The sequence below is a fragment of the Homarus americanus genome, unplaced genomic scaffold (assembly GCF_018991925.1).
Source record: "Homarus americanus isolate GMGI-L3 unplaced genomic scaffold, GMGI_Hamer_2.0 scaffold40841, whole genome shotgun sequence".
Lineage (NCBI taxonomy): Eukaryota > Metazoa > Arthropoda > Malacostraca > Decapoda > Nephropidae > Homarus > Homarus americanus.
Genome location: NW_024739413.1, coordinates 404967 through 424320, shown reverse-complemented (window position 1 = coordinate 424320; position 19354 = coordinate 404967).

Here is a 19354-nt window from a genome sequence, read left to right as displayed (position 1 = left end):
ATAAAAATGTGAAGGAGGACAGGAAGGCAGCAGGCAAATTCCAACTACCACCAGAGGGAACTAAGCTGGAGAGGGAATTAAATTACAAGTGGAAGAAGTCAAGATTGCAGGGACTTTTGGTGAAGTTAAACTACCACGGGAATGAAATTAGTTTGAGAGGAAATTGAATTACAAGTGAAAAAGTCGGGACTGCAGAGCCTTTTGATGTTAAGGACGAGGTTGACGTATAGTGCGAAGCCCAAGAAGACGACCTGGCACACGGGACTGATGTCAGTAGCTCACCAAATGAGTATAGTGTAGGACACCATACAAGAGCACAGTATAGTGTAGGACACCTTAAACTGTATAGTACAATATAATGCAAAAAAAAACACCATGCAAAGTAGAGTACAGTATAAAAGATAATTGAGGATACACTTAAAGCGGATGGTGTTGTTAAACTCCCGACACTTAAGAGGATCTCGCATCATACTAGACTTAGATCTCAACTAGGGAATAAATATTATCATAGCTCAGTTAATTTAGCTGGGGAAAACAACATTAAAGTAGCTCGGAAAAATACTGGAAATCTCCACTCCGAAAAACACACCACAGCTCGGAAAAGAAAATTTGCATCTCAGAAAAAAGACGCCAAGAGAAAAAGAGAAATATGATGTAACACCGAGGCGACGTGGCTCTGTGTGTATGTCGTAACCTGTCTCTGGATAAGCAAGCAGATGTACGTCCCTGCATAGAAAGTGTCTAGACATATGTTAGGAGAATGGTGTTAGGTGCGCGCGCACACACACAAACAAACTCACAGTACTTCCTCCTGTCTATACACGCGACATATGCCATAACTCCGCGTCAGTCAGCATAATAACATATTTACTTTACCGAGCGTGTGGAAACTAACCAAATAATCACAGGTAAAAAAGGTCCAGGATGGAATATACCAAAGCCTGCTAGTAGATGCTGCCTGAGGAGCCATTTGTCGAAATTGTGGAGAGCGTTGGGAAAGCGGAGCGAGTGAATTTAGCCTTAAGAGGAGTTTGTTCCAAGAGGATGGCAAACTAGACGAGGAAACCCAGAGATTAAACGCAAATAGGGAAGTTGTAAAGGCAGAAGGGCGTGAAGCTCCGGGTTAACAGTGGTAAGTAACAACGTCCGCCTTCAAGCTGACGCCTGGTAGACCTGGAGGAGGAGGGGGGTTATGTATCCACTTACAGCCGTGTATGATATTGCTGAGTGGCTGCCGAGTTACTGTTAAGTGACAGCTAAGTAACTACTGCGTAACTACTGAGTGTCTGCTGAAAAAGTATTGAGTGTCGTCTGAAAACTGTTGAGTGATTGCTGATTAACTACTAAGTGTCTGTTGAGAAACTATTGGTGAATAACCCGTGAAGTAAACATTTAACATAAGCAAGTGAATGTTGAATGTGAATAAAGGTGAGTATATAAGTGACTGAACAGGTGAATTATGAGTCTGAATGAGTATAAGTTGACTCTGAATGTTTATCGGTATAAGGTGTTCATGTTCAACGAGTCCTTACTACTGCCACAATCGTGTGAAGACTCGTCAAAGGAAAAAGTAAATAAGAAATTTATCGTAACTAGTCTGAGAATTTATTGTAACCAGCCTTTGATAATTTAGCATGGCGTCACTGAGAATTTATAGTGACCAGTCTTCGAGAATTTAATTGTTATCGATACTGAAAATATTACTAAAAGATTTTATTTCCAGCATAGAGAATAACCCGTAGCTGCATTTACGAAAATCCGCTTAAGAATTTTGTGAGACAGTATTACAATAGTTCCTAAGAGTCTTTACTTTCACTCCATTATGAACTATTATAAAATCGGTATTAAGGTAATGGATTTAAATGGCCTTAATGGCCTCATAATGCACGACTCGAGAGGCGCAAGTACAGGTGTTGGAGAGTCATTAGTGGTGAGCGAGGTGCCGACAAGAGCCAGGTACCAACAAGAGCCACGTGCCAACAAGAGCCAGGTGCCAACAAGAGCGAAGAACTAACGAGAACTAGGTGGCAAAAAGAGCTAGGTGCCAACAAGAACTAGAAACGAACAAGAGCAAAGAACGAATAAGAGCCAGGTACCAACAAGAGCTAGGTACCAACAAGAGCTAGGTACCAACAAGAGCTAGGTACCAACAAGAGCTAGGTGCCAACAAGAGCCAGGTGCCAACAAGAGCCAGGTGCCAACAAGAGCCAGGTGCCAACAAGAGCCAGGTGCCAACAAGAGCCAGGTGCCAACAAGAGCCAGGTGCCAACAAGAGCCAGGTGCCAACAAGAGCTAGGTACCAACATGAGCGAGAAACTAAAAAGAGCTAGGTGGCAAAAGGAGCTACGTGCCTTCAAGAGCACGGTGTCAACAAGAACATATTTGTTTTCATTAAATTAATTTCTCTATCCTTCTATATTCTATTTGTTTTTCGTTATCTTCCTTTTATACTGTATTTATCACTTTATCATCTCTCTCAACTCCATTGATTTTATCATTCATATCTTTATATATCATTCATTTTCCATCAACTTAAAAAATAATTCTTCATTTTTTATTATCTTACCTCAATTAACGCACAATCTGCCTTTTTTTTCATTTTTAGTAATTATATTTCGGCTTCACTGATCAACTGTACGAAACAAAATGAAAAAAAAAAATTGGTTTAGACGTGCAGGAAACATTTAAGAATTACGGAATGTTTCACTAAAATTATCGAAACAATGAGGACACGGTTTTTTTTTTTTCACTTAACTTTCTCGTAACCCATCACACACACACACACACACACACACACAACATACTACTTTCGTCCCCATAAAAAATAAAAACGTCCACAATGACAAAACTCCCAAAAGTAATTCTCACCTCTCGTACATCTACGGGAAAGGGTCGCGGAAAGGGGACGTGATTGCTGCCCGTATCATCATTGGGTATGACTTTGCTTGGGAGATTGGTATCCCCTCATCCCCTGAGCAACGCTCTTGTGCATTATGCAGAAGACCCGACAGCAGCACCCTTATCCACTACCTCCTAAGATGTCCCCACACACAACGCTTCCGTGACGCCTGCTGGACCACCACTCCACGACCCCCTGACGGAGACACGATGATCCTCCCCATACTGGCCAGATATTTTGTAAATAACATTGATTATGTGTTAAAGGAATATCCTTCCTTCCTTAGGCTTTAGTAAGCCCCTTTATAATATTTATACTGTATATACTTGTCACACTTGCCAGATGCTTCTGGTGTCATTGTACAGGGGTACCAAGTGACAGCACTAGGATCCCGCTTCCTCTATCAAGGAATAAACAATTGAAATTGAAGTAATTCTCAGCAGTGTTTCGTCATGTCAGCTGACGTAGTAAACACAAGTCAGCCAGTTCTCATATGCATTGAGTTCGTGTCTGTGTCTGTGTGTGTGTGTAGGGGGAGGTCAGAGGTACACAACTACACTACAAGGTCTGGAGTATCAGGAGTTCGTAGGTTAAATTTTCCTCGTAGTTGGAGATAGGGAAAGCGTAGCATACTGATTTATTTTTAGCTACTAGACAACAGCGATGGTGACCTACATTGACGTCTATATTGTAAGGTGACAACTGACATTACCAAAACTTAAATAATAACTAAAAAAAAAAGTTAAATTTTCCCCGTAACTGACATGAAAACGCATTTAAATCTTTCATATTATTAAGTTAGAACACCAAGATGATAATACCAATGGCCTCGAATTCATACAAAGACTATACTATACCTTCACGTGTTCTTAACTAGAAAAAAATTACCCCGTATTTGGACATTTGAAAACTATAATCCTGTATTAATGGCGTCGAAACAGTACCAAGACTCCACTAAGACTCAAGACCCTGGTGGCAAGAACTGCAAACCCCTAATACACCACCTCAGTTAAGGACCTTGACCGAGTGGCGGGAGGAAGGGAAATTTTTGTTTTAAATGACTGTGGTTGACCGCTGTGAGAACTAGTGCCAGTGCCTCGAATATTTACCGTCATAATAACCATGGCAGGTGGCACCAAGCACTGTTTACACTACTGTTACGGGCAGTGGGTTAAACAGGGCGAGTTAAGTGCGTGGATTTAATGCTGGCCGGGTGAATATAACTCTTTTGTCTTTAACTGGTGATGGTAGACAATATAACTTCGACAGTGGCAGAATATAACTTAATCTTTGACGATGGCAGACAGTATAACTGATTATAATTTTGGTATGAAGACAAAGGTATGTAAACCTCAAATTAGTAGACAAAAGTATATTAGCCTCGAGGTAACAGACAAAAGTGTGTAAACCTCAAACAGACAAAAGTATGTAGACAGTAGAAATTAATGTAAATAAATCTTGGACAAACTATAGTAAAATGACCTCTCCCAGAGTTTGCTGTCTCACACACACACCAGAACCACCACTCTCACATTCCTCACAAGGACTCTCTCACATTCCTCACAAGGACTCTCACACATTCCTCACAAGGACTCTCACATATTCCTCACAAGGACTCTCTCACATTCATCACAAGGACTCTCACACATTCCTCACAAGGACTCTCTCACACATTCCTCACAAGGACTCTCACACATTCCTCACAAGGACTCTCTCACATGCCTCACAAGGACTCTCTCAAATTCCTCACAAGGACTCTCTCACATTCCTCACAGGACTCTCACACATTCTCAAGGACTCTCTCACATGCCTCCAAGGACTCTCTCAAATTCAAGGACTCTACACATTCTCACAAGGACTCTCACACATTCCTCACAAGGACTCTACATATTCCTCACAAGGACTCTCTCACATTCATCACAAGGACTCTCACACATTCTCACATGACTCTCTCTCACACATTCCTCACAAGGACTCTCTCACATTCCTCACAAGGACTCTCTCCCACACCTCTCACATCTCACAAGGACTCTCTCACATTCCTCACAAGGACTTCACATTCCTCACAAGGACTCTCACATTCTCACAAGGACTCTCACACATTCCTCACAAGGATTCACTCACAAGGACTCTCACACATTCCTCACAAGGACTCTCTCACACATTCCTCACAAGGACTCTCTCACATTCCTCACAAGGACTCTCTCACATTCCTCACAAGGACTCTCTCACATTCCTCACAAGGACTCTCTCACATTCCTCACAAGGACTCTCTCACATTCCTCACAAGGACTCTCTCACATTCCTCACAAGGACTTTCTCACATTCCTCACAAGGACTCTCTCACATTCCTCACAAGGACTCTCTCACATTCCTCACTATACCTGAACAGTATAAGAACACATACATACATACATACATACATACATACATACATACATACATACATACATAATACACCTTGTCATATACTTTAAGAAGGAGGTGTGTGTGTGTGTGTGTGTGTGTGTGTGTGTGTGACAAAAACGGAGTGACTATATATACTGAAAACCATACGAAAAAACTATCTTCCTGGTAAAAAAATCACACAAGAAACTGTTATTCACACACACTAAAATTCCTCTATATAAAGTGGGTTTGTACGTCTCTGTCAATCTGTCGTAATTACCAATAAATTCTCTAATAATAGTAATTTACGTCCTGCGCCCCTTCACGTGCTTATTTCGTACGCTAGGTGTCTTTATTCTTGAAACTTTCAGAAACAATCAAACTATTTTATGTGAGACTGTATTATTGCTCAAATTATTTTTATGTGATTCTGTACTAATAATACTACTATAACTATTTTTTGTGATGATGTACTATTACTATTCTTAAGTGATTCTTTACTATTACTAAAAGTATTCCTATGTGATTCTAAAACAATATTACGACTTGAACTATTTTCTATGTGATGATGTACTAATACTATTACAATTTTAGTACTATTACTCCGACTCTCACTACCTCAAGTATTATTCCTCTCATCACTACTAATATTATTCCCAGTATTATAACAACAGACTTTAAGCAGATGATAACAACCATTTGGATCTTTCGGGTTAAAATAATACTCGCGTGGTGATGATAACATTTTACAAGGGTCAGAAACACAAGACGCAGCGACCACCAAACTAACACTCCAATGCACCAAATTAATTACATCAACGCACCAAATTTATTTCACTAACGCACTAAATTTGTTACACCAACGCACCAAATTTATTACAGCAACGCACCAAATTCATCCACCAAACAACGCACCAAGTTAACCCACTAACGCACCAGCCCGGCCAGCCGACCCTCGACACACCCTGGATCTGCCACCTCACGTCACGTACAATATACTCGTACGTACACACACACACACACACACACACGAGCCAGACAGACAGACACACACACACATACATACACACATAGTCTTTGTTCCCCAGCCTGAGAAAGTAAGCATAAGCGCTTTTACTTTTTTTTATTTCCCAGGAATTTAATTTTTTTTTGTCATTTCTAAAGAATAAAAATATGATAAATTATTGACCACATACAGACACATACAATAAACAAAGACAGACAGACAGAGTTAACCTACAGGACTATAATAAAACTAAAAACAAACACGAACAATAAAACACACAGCCACACAGAAAAACGTAAATGTATTACTCTTGCCCAAAACAAAATAACACCACGAATGAAAGTTTTTGATAAAGGCTCATGAGGCATACTGTTACTCACCCATGATAATACAGCGAACTCATTTTATACTTTGAATTAACTAACTAAATTAGGCCTTCTGTAATAGGTAGGAAATGTCTCACAATCACACCTACCAACCCTAGCGAGACAACACGATTGTTCAGTTCCAAAATCATCAAACCTCTCCTGATAGATACCTTTTTTACCGAGTGTACAAGGCAGACCACGACACACAGAGTACAGTTATTGCAGAGTGAACTTTTACTTTCGTTTTCAATCTACTGTTCATTAATTACACCCGCCCCTTGGCTCCCACAAAACATGACTCTTAACCGCTATATAAACATTATACAACTATTCAATTACTTACGTGCTTATTATATAAACACAATTACTAACATGCCTCTCTCTTACACCATTGTGGATCTACATGAAATATATATATATATATATATATATATATATATATATATATATATATATATATATATATATATATATATATATATATTCTGTATTCATAACTCACTAATTAATGAAACCTAATATTGCTTTCAGTCCCACCCTAAATAATAACAATAATAATAATAATAATAATAATAATAATAATAATAATAATAATAAAAATAATAATAATAAATAAATAAATGAATCTCAAAGGCCACCAACAACCTGGTATAATAAGCTCAATAAAAAAAATCTGTCAATTTCCGCCAAATGTTTGTTTTTCAGTTAATTTTCTTAAATTTACAAGTCAGTTCACTGCCAGGAAGAGAAATAGGTAATGGGTGTCACATGGAGGCTGTAGTCGGCCTCTCTTATACCATCACAATATTGGTAACTGTCTGAAGTCCCCGTAGAAATATAGAACTAAAAAATCAATAAAAAAATGGATATAAAACCAAAAATTTATGAGAAAATAAATATTGTATGTAAAAAATATGAAGGTAAAATTTATTATACCAATCTAATGATTATATGAAACAAAAGGAAAAGATAATAATTACATGAAGAAATAGTATACAAAAAAAGATTATGACCAATAAGTGAAATCACAATTGTAAATACAAAATCAACAACCGTAACTCTGCAATACCTTTGGTAGTAATAATAACAATGGTAATTATGATGATAATAAAAACAGCAATAACAAAATCTAATCAAAATATTTTTAATAAAACAAAAATATTCTTCAATTCCTGCTGATTTCCATAAATTATTTGCGATTTTCTGATTTTTAACCAATTATTAAAAATTTCTTGATTTTTAACTAAGTAAAATAAATCGTATTTTTAACCAATTATTTTTTTAAGATTTTCTCATTTCCAAGCATTTATCTTACAATTTCCTGACTTTAAACCAGTTCTTGGACGCTAAATTCACTTCTTTAATTCCTGATGGACTTTTTAGGGACCACCATAAGAGCCAGTAATATATTCCTTTTTCCTTCTTAATTTCCATATATAATGCTGTATAAATCTTAGGTACTTCAGTTAGGCTGGGATAGGTATACGAGTCTGGATGCTTGGTAGGTACATTGTATATCTCCCTCCAATGGTCAGGATACAGGGTAGGTACTGTGTATACATCCCTCCCATGGTCAGGATACAGGGTAGGTACTGTGTATACATCCCTCCCATGCTCAGGATACAGGGTAGGTACCCTCCCACGGTCAGGATACAGGGTAGGTACTGTGTATACATCCCTCCCATGGTCAGGATACAGGGTAGGTACTGTGTATACATCCCTCCCTCAGGATACAGGGTAGGTACTGTGTATATATCCCTCCCATGGTCAGGATACAGGTATGGTCAGGATACAGGGTAGGTACTGTGTATACATCCCTCCCATGCTCAGGATACAGGGTAGGTACTGTGTATACATCCCTGGTCAGGATACAGGGTAGGTACTGTGTATACATCCCTCCCAGGATACAGGGTAGGTACTGTGTATACATCCCTCCCATGGTCAGGATACAGGGTAGGTACTGTGTATACATCCCTCCCATGGTCAGGATACAGGGTAGGTACTGTGTATACATCCCTCCCATGGTCACGATACAGGGTAGGTACTGTGTATACATCCCTCCCATGGTCAGGATACAGGGTAGGTACTGTGTATACATCCCTCCCATGGTCAGGATATTGGTGAGCCAGTTGGTATTTTATTTACAGCATCAGGCAGGGTTGGGGATACGGCTCTACAACTACCATTGCCGCACACCGGATATTAATCACCCGGTCAATGGGGGCATCGAACCAGGGATCAATGGCCTGCCAACCCCAGAGCGATAACCACTCCGCCACCGTGCCAGAGAGCGGAACTACGCCGTAATACCAAGAGCTGGGAAAAATGTTATCTGGCCTTTGCTATTGCACCAGCTAGCTCTATGGGTAACAAACCTAACTGAATGATTATCTGATGGGGGATATTAAATCTTAGTTATCCAAGACACTAATTATCGCTGTACTGTACATTACCCTGTGTCACGCCGGGGTTCTGATTACTGCACCACGTACCTGTAAAGATAAAAATGGAAAATCAATATTGGAATTTAGTCAATTTAAAGATATGGTTATACATTATAATACTTAGAGAGACAGAGAGAGAGAGGGAGAGAGAGAGGTGAGAGAGAGAGGTGAGAGAGAGAGAGGTGAGAGAGAGAGAGAGGTGAGAGAGAGGTGAGAGAGAGAGAGGTGAGAGAGAGAGAGGTGAGAGAGAGAGAGGTGAGAGAGAGTTGAGAGAGAGAGTTGAGAGAGGTGAGAAAGAGAGAGAGGTGAGAGAGAGAGCTTGCGACACTTGCTGTAACAGTGATTATTGTAACAGCTGCTAAGAACGTCATGCTGGCAACACTGACACGTTCTCCTGTTTGCTACACTGCTCACGTTCTCACCACCTTCCCTCTCCTCCCCTTTTACTCTTTCTTAAACAGCTTACGTCTAACACATGTACAGGCGCTTTGGTGATATAGCTTTACTCTCTCCTAACCGTCTGCACGTGTGTGTGTGTGTGTGTACATGTATACGTCCGTCAGTCCGTCCATGCCCGTCTAATTCGGTTAATTTTTTTTCACCAGGAAGGAAGGAAGGAAGGAAGGAAGGAAGGAAGGAAGGAAGGAAGGAAGGAAGGAAGGAAGGAAGCACCAGGAAGGAAGGAAGGAAGGAAGGAAGGAAGGAAGGAAGGAAGGAAGGAAGGAAGGAAGGAAGGAAGGAAGGAAGGAAGGATAGGTTTAACAAATGTGTTTTTGTTTTGTTTTTGCCAATTTTTCTTAAATTCTAACTAGCTCGTGGATTGCGGCGGCTGAGTGGATACAGATTGGGATAAAGAGTGCTCTGTATACTATCCAGTCCCTAATGGGCATTGATGCTTATGAGACTCACCTTCAACCCATCTTGGGAAATTTACTATTTTACCATGACTTTTACCCCCCACGTGTTCTTGTAGCCTTCACCACATCACGTCATTCACTACACAACCGATACTCCCCTCTGTCAGCATTGCATCAAAAAAAATCCCATATTACCTGATGAAGAGTGAGACAATACAGACGGGAGATAAAAGACTAAGATCCAACGCCACCTTGCCGGGAAATCAATACACAGTGTCTCTCTCCCTCCCTCGTCTCGTGCATTCCTTGTTGATAATCCTGGGTGCCTCTCCAGCCTCCCTGCCTTGTGTGTAATCCCCTTCCTCGATGGTTCCTATACCACTTCCTGGTTTCTCTTGTCTTTGTATCTGGGTTGTCTGGTGTGTCTTCGTGTTTGTCTGCCCATCTGTCTTTGTCTGTCTGTGTGTACCTGGAAGTGTGTGGCTGTGTATGTTTGTCTGTTCACTTGTGTCTATCTATTTGTCTTTGTGTGTGTGTGTGTGTGTGTGTGTGTGTGTGTGTGTGTGTGTGTGTGTGTGTCTATCCGTTTATGTATCTCTTCGTCTATGTCTGACTGTCTGTTCATTGACGTGTATGTCCCAGTTTATCTGTGTTTTGTTTTCATAATACAGTACATGTCTGTCTGCCTGTCCATGTCTAACGTCAGGAATATGGATGAACGACCAAATCCCACCACTGCCACGACTCCTGATCAATCACCATTATACCAACACTCACCATCACCTCAAAACATCACCGTTATACCAACCACACACACACACACACACACACACACACACACACACACACACACACACACACACACACACACACACACACACACACACACACACACACACACACACACACACACACACACACATACACACACACACACACACACACACACACACACACACACACACACACACACACACACACACACACACACACACACACACACACACACACACACACACACACACACACACACACACACACACACACACACACACACACACACACACACACACACACACACACACACACACACACACACACACACACACACACACACACACACACACACACACACACACACACACACACACACACACACACACACACACACACACACACACACACACACACACACACACACACACACACACACACACACACACACACACACACACACACACACACACACACACACACACACACACACACACACACACACACACACACACACACACACCACGCCCAGGATGAAAGTTGCTGGTCATCATCACTCGGGAAACACTGGATCACCGCGACACACTCAGTTGCTCAGGTGAGTATACTTAAACCAACAACAAAAAACGATCTGCTTTACTAAGGAGGTGATTTTAGGGACGCCATTTTGACCTCGCGCCATGATCTTGACCTTAGTTTAACTGTTAATTACATTTTAAAACTACTTTGTTGCAGGATAAGGACGTAAGATATACGCTTGACGAGTGATCAAAGTTTCAAGTGAGTTGGTCTTCTAGTTTTGAGATTCTACCGTGGAAAAATAAACACACACACATATAAAATCATCATCATACTAACCATCTGTACAATCATGCAATCGTTAGGTTAGGTTATGAGTAAGCGGTAGACATATGAGTGGAAAAGAACAGTGCTGCTCTGGTTTGGAAACTCGAATCTCAGAAATGAATTAGCTACCCATAAACTGAAAGGCCGCTACTGAGCAACCTAATCATTGTATCTAATAAACAGTATATACAAGATTAATCTAAACTTAGTGATTACAGTAACAGGTAGTATTTTTAGTACTACATTACGGAGTTTTGGTTGATACATTTCTACTGGTAACTAAATTATGTCACCAATTTTATTACACTGCCACAGCATGAAATTTACTGTACACCTAAATCTGTTTTTGTATTTATATTTGTGGATATATATCGTGGATGTGAGTGCAGAGACCTAGCCATTCACTGGAGCTTCCGCTTCACCTGCAGCAACAACAGGCCCCCGCAGGCAGACAGTCGGTGGTGGTTAACGAGATACACTCATTTCCTGCTCAGTATTACCCCACTGGCAACACTCAGCACACACACACACACACACACACACACACGCAAGGAGTGATAATTATGCAATCACCCGCACCACAGTTAGGCAATTCTCACACCACCACCACCATTATTATTATTACCACCTCTGCAACTAATACCCACTACCACTGCCATTAAATACACACTACCTACACCATTACCACCAACAACATGACCACCATTACCACCCATAATACGACCACCACTACCACCCACAACACGACCACCACTAACACCAACAATACGACCACCACTACCACCAACAATACGACCACCACTACCACCAACAATACGACCACCACTACCACCAACAATACGACCACCACTACCGCCAACAATACGACCACCACTGCCACCAACAATACGACCACCACTATCACCAACAACACGACCACAACTACCACCCCCTTCCTCAATGACCACAACCCACACAAACTATGGTCTTTGGTCTTCCATAAACATTAATAACTAGCGGTCCTCTCCGACTCAAAACATGATTTGAACACAAACTTACGTCTGAAATCGAGGCAGTTCACAAGGTAGATTCAGCAATTAGGTTGAACACCTGAACAATTTAGTGAAACAAAACCATGAAGAAAATCGGTGAACAAACTTTAAATCATTAATGTGAACGATCGATGTTCTTTAATGTTCACCGTTCACAAGACCAAAATAAAAGTGAGTGGCGAATCCTAAATATTCAAGTGTTCACAGAAGTAATATGACTATCGTGTTGAACAGTCCTTAACCTTCATTGTTCACAAGGCCAAGGAGAACATGACTCTCGATAATTCCCTAAATATTCATCATTCATGTGGATATGAACATTACATGGCGGATTCCAAGAGCTTTCACCATTCAACATAGACACAAACATTTGACTTCCGTGTCCCCAACACTGACAAGTTTACAATGTTATAAACACTATACGATGAATGTGGAGTCCTCAAGATTCACAAGGGTATGAACATTTATACTGTCGTTCAACATTCACCATTTACAGTGCTCAGGTGAACATCATTACGGAAAAGTGTTTAAAAAGACAAAACAATGAACATTCCCAAACATCCATTAAAGTCGCGGTACTGAGAGGAACATCATACTGATCTAATTTTAACATCAACCATAAAGACCATCACACTAAAATCACCACAAAGACCTACACACTAAAATCACCACAAAGACCTACACACTTAAGCCATCACACTAACACCACCCACAAAGACCATCACACTAAAACCACCCACAAAGACCATCACACTAAAACCACCCACAAAGACCATCACACTAAAACCACCCACAAAGACCATCACACTAAAACCACCCACAAAGACCATCACACTAAAACCACCCACAAAGACCATCACACTAAAACCACCCACAAAGACCATCACACTAAAACCACCCACAAAGACCATCACACTAAAACCACCCACAAAGACCATCACACTAAAACCACCCACAAAGACCATCACACTAACTCGCCGTCAAGACCCATCACACCCAGAACTAAGACCGTCACATAGCCACACCCACAGTTCCCAAGAGGCTGTGACGGCCAGAGGCTTCGTGACGGTCCTGCACGCGCTGTTAACCACCAACACGTCTCTATTATACCCCCTTCACCGTCACTGCCTACACGTGTGGTGTGGTGTGCTGTGGTGCCTCGACTCGTTATCCACCATGACCGCTGGGAACTATGAGTGTGATGTATGACTCGTTAACTGCCAGTGTGTGATAAGATGGTTGTAGCTAAGTATCACTAAAGCTGACTTGGGAGATGAATTTATATCTCGTTTTATATTTTATTTATTTTTTATTATTATCAATTTGGTTCATAGAGTTCAATACAGGAAGGTAGACATATATGTATAAAAAAAGGTGCACGTATTAAGTAAAGGCAGTGTATGAATACTGTGCAGGTACAGATAACGACATATACAACTGACAGAACAGGTACAGTTGACCATAATTCAGAAACAGTGAAGGGAAAGGTAAACACAGGTAAAATTAAGAGAGATCTTCACAATGACAACGGTATACAAACACCTGACTTGACGACCAACACCTGTCTACCATAATACAAGCTCCCATAATGAAAACCTCACACGACGGCCAACACCTGTCTAACATAATACAAGCTCCCATAATGAAAAGCTTAAGCCCCTTGTGTACGAGTCACGAGCCTCTTGACTACGACAGCTTAACTCCAGTGATTAAAACGACTCGGTTGTCTCACTAAGAGGATCAGAACACTTGGGTACCTTCAGTACTCTCTCAAGTGAAAGATCAAATCCCTAATAAGACTTGGATGGTTTACTAGGAAGACTTTAGCCCTTATGTACAGTACCTTAATCTCCTCACTTCCTGTACAGTGACATAACACTACAATAAATACCAATACCCTGTACTTTAAGTTACTGCGATGAGTAACGTGAAGGTATCCACAGACTACAGTTAGATTAAGTTATCGTAGAGTAAATGAAGACTTGATCCTTTTGTATGATGACCAAATGATGAGAGGACAATGACGAGTACTGGGGCGACCAAGACACAGGCACGAAGACCTCGGAAGAAGATGGTGGACACTGACAACCACGAACAACCAGACTATGGTCAAAATTTAGTATAAAGACTTAATGAAAAGGTCCATGACAAAATAGAAGTATAAATAACATAAAAAATCAGTATAAAGACCACGATAAAATAAATAATAAAGACCACGATAAAATAAATAATAAAGACCACAATAAAATAAATAAAGACCACGATAAAATAAATAATAAAGACCACGATAAAATAAATATAAAGACCACGATAAAATAAATAAAAAAGACCGCGGTAAAATAAATCTAAAATACCACAATAATGAAACTCGGTGCAAAGACCACAGGTAAATAAAAAATAGTGAACCACACTCGTCACTCACCAGGTGTCCGTGGTGACAGGTGAATCGGGTAAAAGCTTAACCAGGCCAGCGTCATCACCCCACCTCTGTGTGGGTGTGTGTGTGTGTGTCTAAACTTCCCGGAGGATTTTTTCCCGCCGGAACTATTCGCAAGAAATTTAAAGCGCCCTAAAAAAATTCCTTCCGTGAAATCAAACCCTAACTTACGATCTCGTATATATTTCGTTAATTTAAAATGAACTCCAGGGTATGTCTATTTTACCAATACATAATCTATAACTCAAACTACCATCTCAGTGTTTGAGGGTAGGCGATCACGGCCCTCCATGTCAACCGTTTTAGGGATCTGTGGTGGAATTCTTGAAATTTTGATGATTAATTGTCTTAATTGCATCATAGGTTATGAAGTTTTGATAATTAATTATGCTAATTGATATAAGAACACATAATAATCAGAATAAATTTTCAAAATTTCAACAATTCGACCACAGATCCTTAATCTGCATGTCAAGGACGACCTATACTGGGGTATTGAGCAAATTAATTTGGCTCAAAATATCAGTATAGGACGTCTTTGACACGCTGATTAAGGATCTGTGGTCGAATTGTTAAAATTATGATAATTAATTGTCTTAATTGTTTTATACACTATTAAGTTTTGATAATGAATTATATATATATATATATATATATATATATATATATATATATATATATATATATATATATATATATATATATATATATATATATATATATATATATATATATATATATATAGTTTCTCACTTTTGATATTTTTTTACTTTTTGTATTTCTCTATGGTTCTTTATTATTATTATTATTATTATTATTAATATTATTATTATTATTATTATTATTAGTGTTATTATTATTATTATTATTTTTATTTTATTTTCAATTATGTACTATTTATTAAAAATTTTATTTACTATGAATTATTATTATTATTATTATTATTATTACTATTATTATTATTATTATTATTATTATTATTAAATTTTCGCCCCCCACCCCCAGACCCAGTGTGGGTCAGTGACCTGTGCCTAGGTGGGCTAATCCCGTAAAAAAAAAAATAAATAAATAAATAAATAAATAAAATATAATAAAAAATAAAAAAATGTATGTCTCAGTCCTCCCCCTTGGCCTCAGTCCTCCCCCTTGGCCTCAGTCCTCCCCCTTGGCCTCAGTCCTCCCTCTTGGCCTCAGTCCTCCAATATGGCTCACTATTATCTTTACCTTTATCTTCTCGTCCCTAATTAAATGACCCAGTTATCTCATTTTCCTTCGTCTATACATTTCCAGTATTTCTGTCGCTGTTTAAGTTAATCTTTGTGCGCCATTTGTTTTACTGTCAATATAAAGTACATACAAACAATCTTGTTACTACCTTGCATTTCTACTGTCAATATAACGCACATACAGACACTCTTAGTACAACCTTACTTGTTTTACGGTCAATATAACGCACATTTTAATCACAGGAAGTTTCAAAAACACTAAATCTTTAACACGAGTCAGTCCACACCTCAGGGTCTCTCATACTTTCCTCCACTGATAAATTACAAGGAAATAACTCCGCCTTTCCATCTCCCCCGTGAAGCAAAGGTCAAAGATCACCTCACCTGGACGTCCCATTATGTCATTAGATTCATCATCATTATCATGTCTCCAGTGCTGCTATTATTCTTGTTTATATAATCAAGTGTGTTATATTCTCTTACTTTTACTGCGTTATCATACATCTTTGTTTCAGGTTATTTCTCTTTCTTTAATAAGTAAAAGGCGGAGGGAGAGATCAAGTAATTGTCAGTGTCAAATTTATTCACCGAAGCGAGCCGAAAAGAGATGTGGCGAGGCAAGGGGAGGTGTGGCGAGGCAAAGGGAGGTGTGGCGAGGCAAGGGGAGGTGTGAGCCGATGTGGCGAGGCAGGGGAGGTGTGGCAGGGGGTGTGGCCGAGGCAGGGAGGTGTGGCGGGCAGGGAGGTGTGTGAGGCAGGGAGGCAGGGAGGTGTGGCAGGTGGGGGGGGGTGTGTGAGGGCAGGTGTGGCGAGGCAGGGAGGTGTGGCAGGTGAGGGGGTGTGTGGGCGAGAGGCAGGGGAGGTGTGGCGGGCAGGTGTGTGAACGAGGGAGGTGTGTGAGGCAGGGAGGTGTGGCAGGCAGGGAGGCAAGGGAGGTGTGGCAAGGTGAGAGTGTGGCGAGGCAGGGAGGTGTGGCGAGGCAGGGAGGTGTGGCAGGGGTGTGGCGGGCGGGGAGGTGTGGCGAGGCGAGGAGGTGTGGCGGGCAGGGAGGTGTGGGGCAGGGGAGGTGTGGCGGGCAGGGAGGTGTGGCGGGGCAGGGAGGTGTGGCAGGTGGAGGCAGAGGTGAGGTGTGGCGGGCAGGGGGAGGTGTGGCAGGCAGGGAGGTGTGAGGCAGGGGAGGTGTGGCAGGCAGGGGAGGTGTGGCAGGAGGGAGGTGTGGCGAGGCGTGTGTGGCAGGCGGGAGGTGAGGCAGGGGAGGTGTGGCGGGCAGGAGGTGTGGCAGACGAGGAGGTGTGGCGAGGCGGGAGGTGTGGCGGGCAGGAGTGTGGCAGGGGAGGTGTGGCAGGCAGGAGGTGTGGCAGAGGCAGGCAGGGAGGTGTGGCGAGGTGGTGAGGTGTGGCCGGGCAGTGAGGCAGGGAGGTGTGTGAGGCAGGGGAGGGTGTGGCAGGCGGGGAGGTGTGGCAGGTGTGAGTGAGGGAATGTGGCGAGGCGGGGAGGTGTGGCAGGCGGGTGTGGCAGGGAGGTGTGGTGGAGGTGAGGGAGGTGTGGCGAGGCGAGTGGGGTGTGGCGAGGCGAGGGGAGGTGTGGCGAGGCGAGGAGGCAAGGGGAGGTGTGGCGAGGCGAGGAGGCAAGGGGAGGTGTGTTGAAGAGAGGCTAGGCAAGGCGTCCCCTGACAGACTGAACATATTAGCACCACGATGCTGAGAAAGCTCTTAATACTCCTGTGCTATAGTTTCTAAAAGTTAACACATTTGTATTATTTTCTCCCGATTTGGTGAAAATTAATCTCTAAATCCGAAAGTTTTTATATTTTGCTTCCATAATCTCGTATTTTGTTCCGAGGACTTTAATTCCGCCTTTATCTCTGACCATTTTGTTAATTATAAAACAAAGATGACGAAAAACTTGTCAATGGCTGTGGTAACTAAACATACTCAAATAACGGCAAAGTTTACAGGATGGAAATAAGTATCAGATCTATCAGCCAGATCTATGAATGCAAATCGTGACACACACACACACACACACACACACACACACACACACACACACACACACACACACATATATACACACACACAATACACACATACATACACACATACATACATACATACATACACACACACAATACACACATACATACATACATACATAAGGGATGACCTGACCCATGTGTAAGTTACTGCTATAAGTAGATATTGATACTGAAACAGTTTATTTAGCCTTAGAACTTAACCTATCCTAACCCACCACTGACATAGCCTTACCTTACCTTAGAACGTAACCTACAGTTAACCAAACCTAACCTAACCCTCCCCTAACCTACCTAGACTCGGAGGTGATATCTGGTTTACCTTAATATACTGCACTGGCAACGTACACAAATTTATGTTAACAATAAAACATTCAAGGAGTTTGTTTACAAAATATTAAACACAAACACGGTAAATAATTCCCCCATTCATTAATTCATTTTACCCAACTCGTGTACTTAGGAAACTTTTCAAAGGATTTTCTACTTTCATCTTAACAGTCATCACACGCTTGGCTGACCACGGTAAAGATGACCAGCCCCAACTATTACCACAATATGTATTTGGGGTTAAATTACAAGAAGTCTAAAAATTTGTAGTGATACGGCGAGTGAATTATCCGAGCGCTCGTTATGATTTGTGACGTAATACATATACACTACACGCACTTACCTTATTTTTTATCGTTATGTCTCCACAGCAATATTAATTACAACGAAAATATCAAACTAGTCAATTTATAGATGTTTTAAGACCTCCGGCATGACTATAAAAACATTACCAAAATTCTCCAGAATGGTAATAAAGACACAGGCCCTGATCCTTCCATGTTTATCTCAGATACTGGTGAATCTCCTCCCAAAAGACTTAAAAAATATTAATCCATCGATTTTTCTATTGCTGAGTATGGTTTTTAACACCCCACCAAAAAAAAGTATCCCAAGAAATGTTAAACCTATTCATCCCGTCCCGTGCTCACCTGGGGTAGCTATTGCGGTCGTTGTGGAGAATCTAAAAATAACCCCATAACCACATCGATTCCA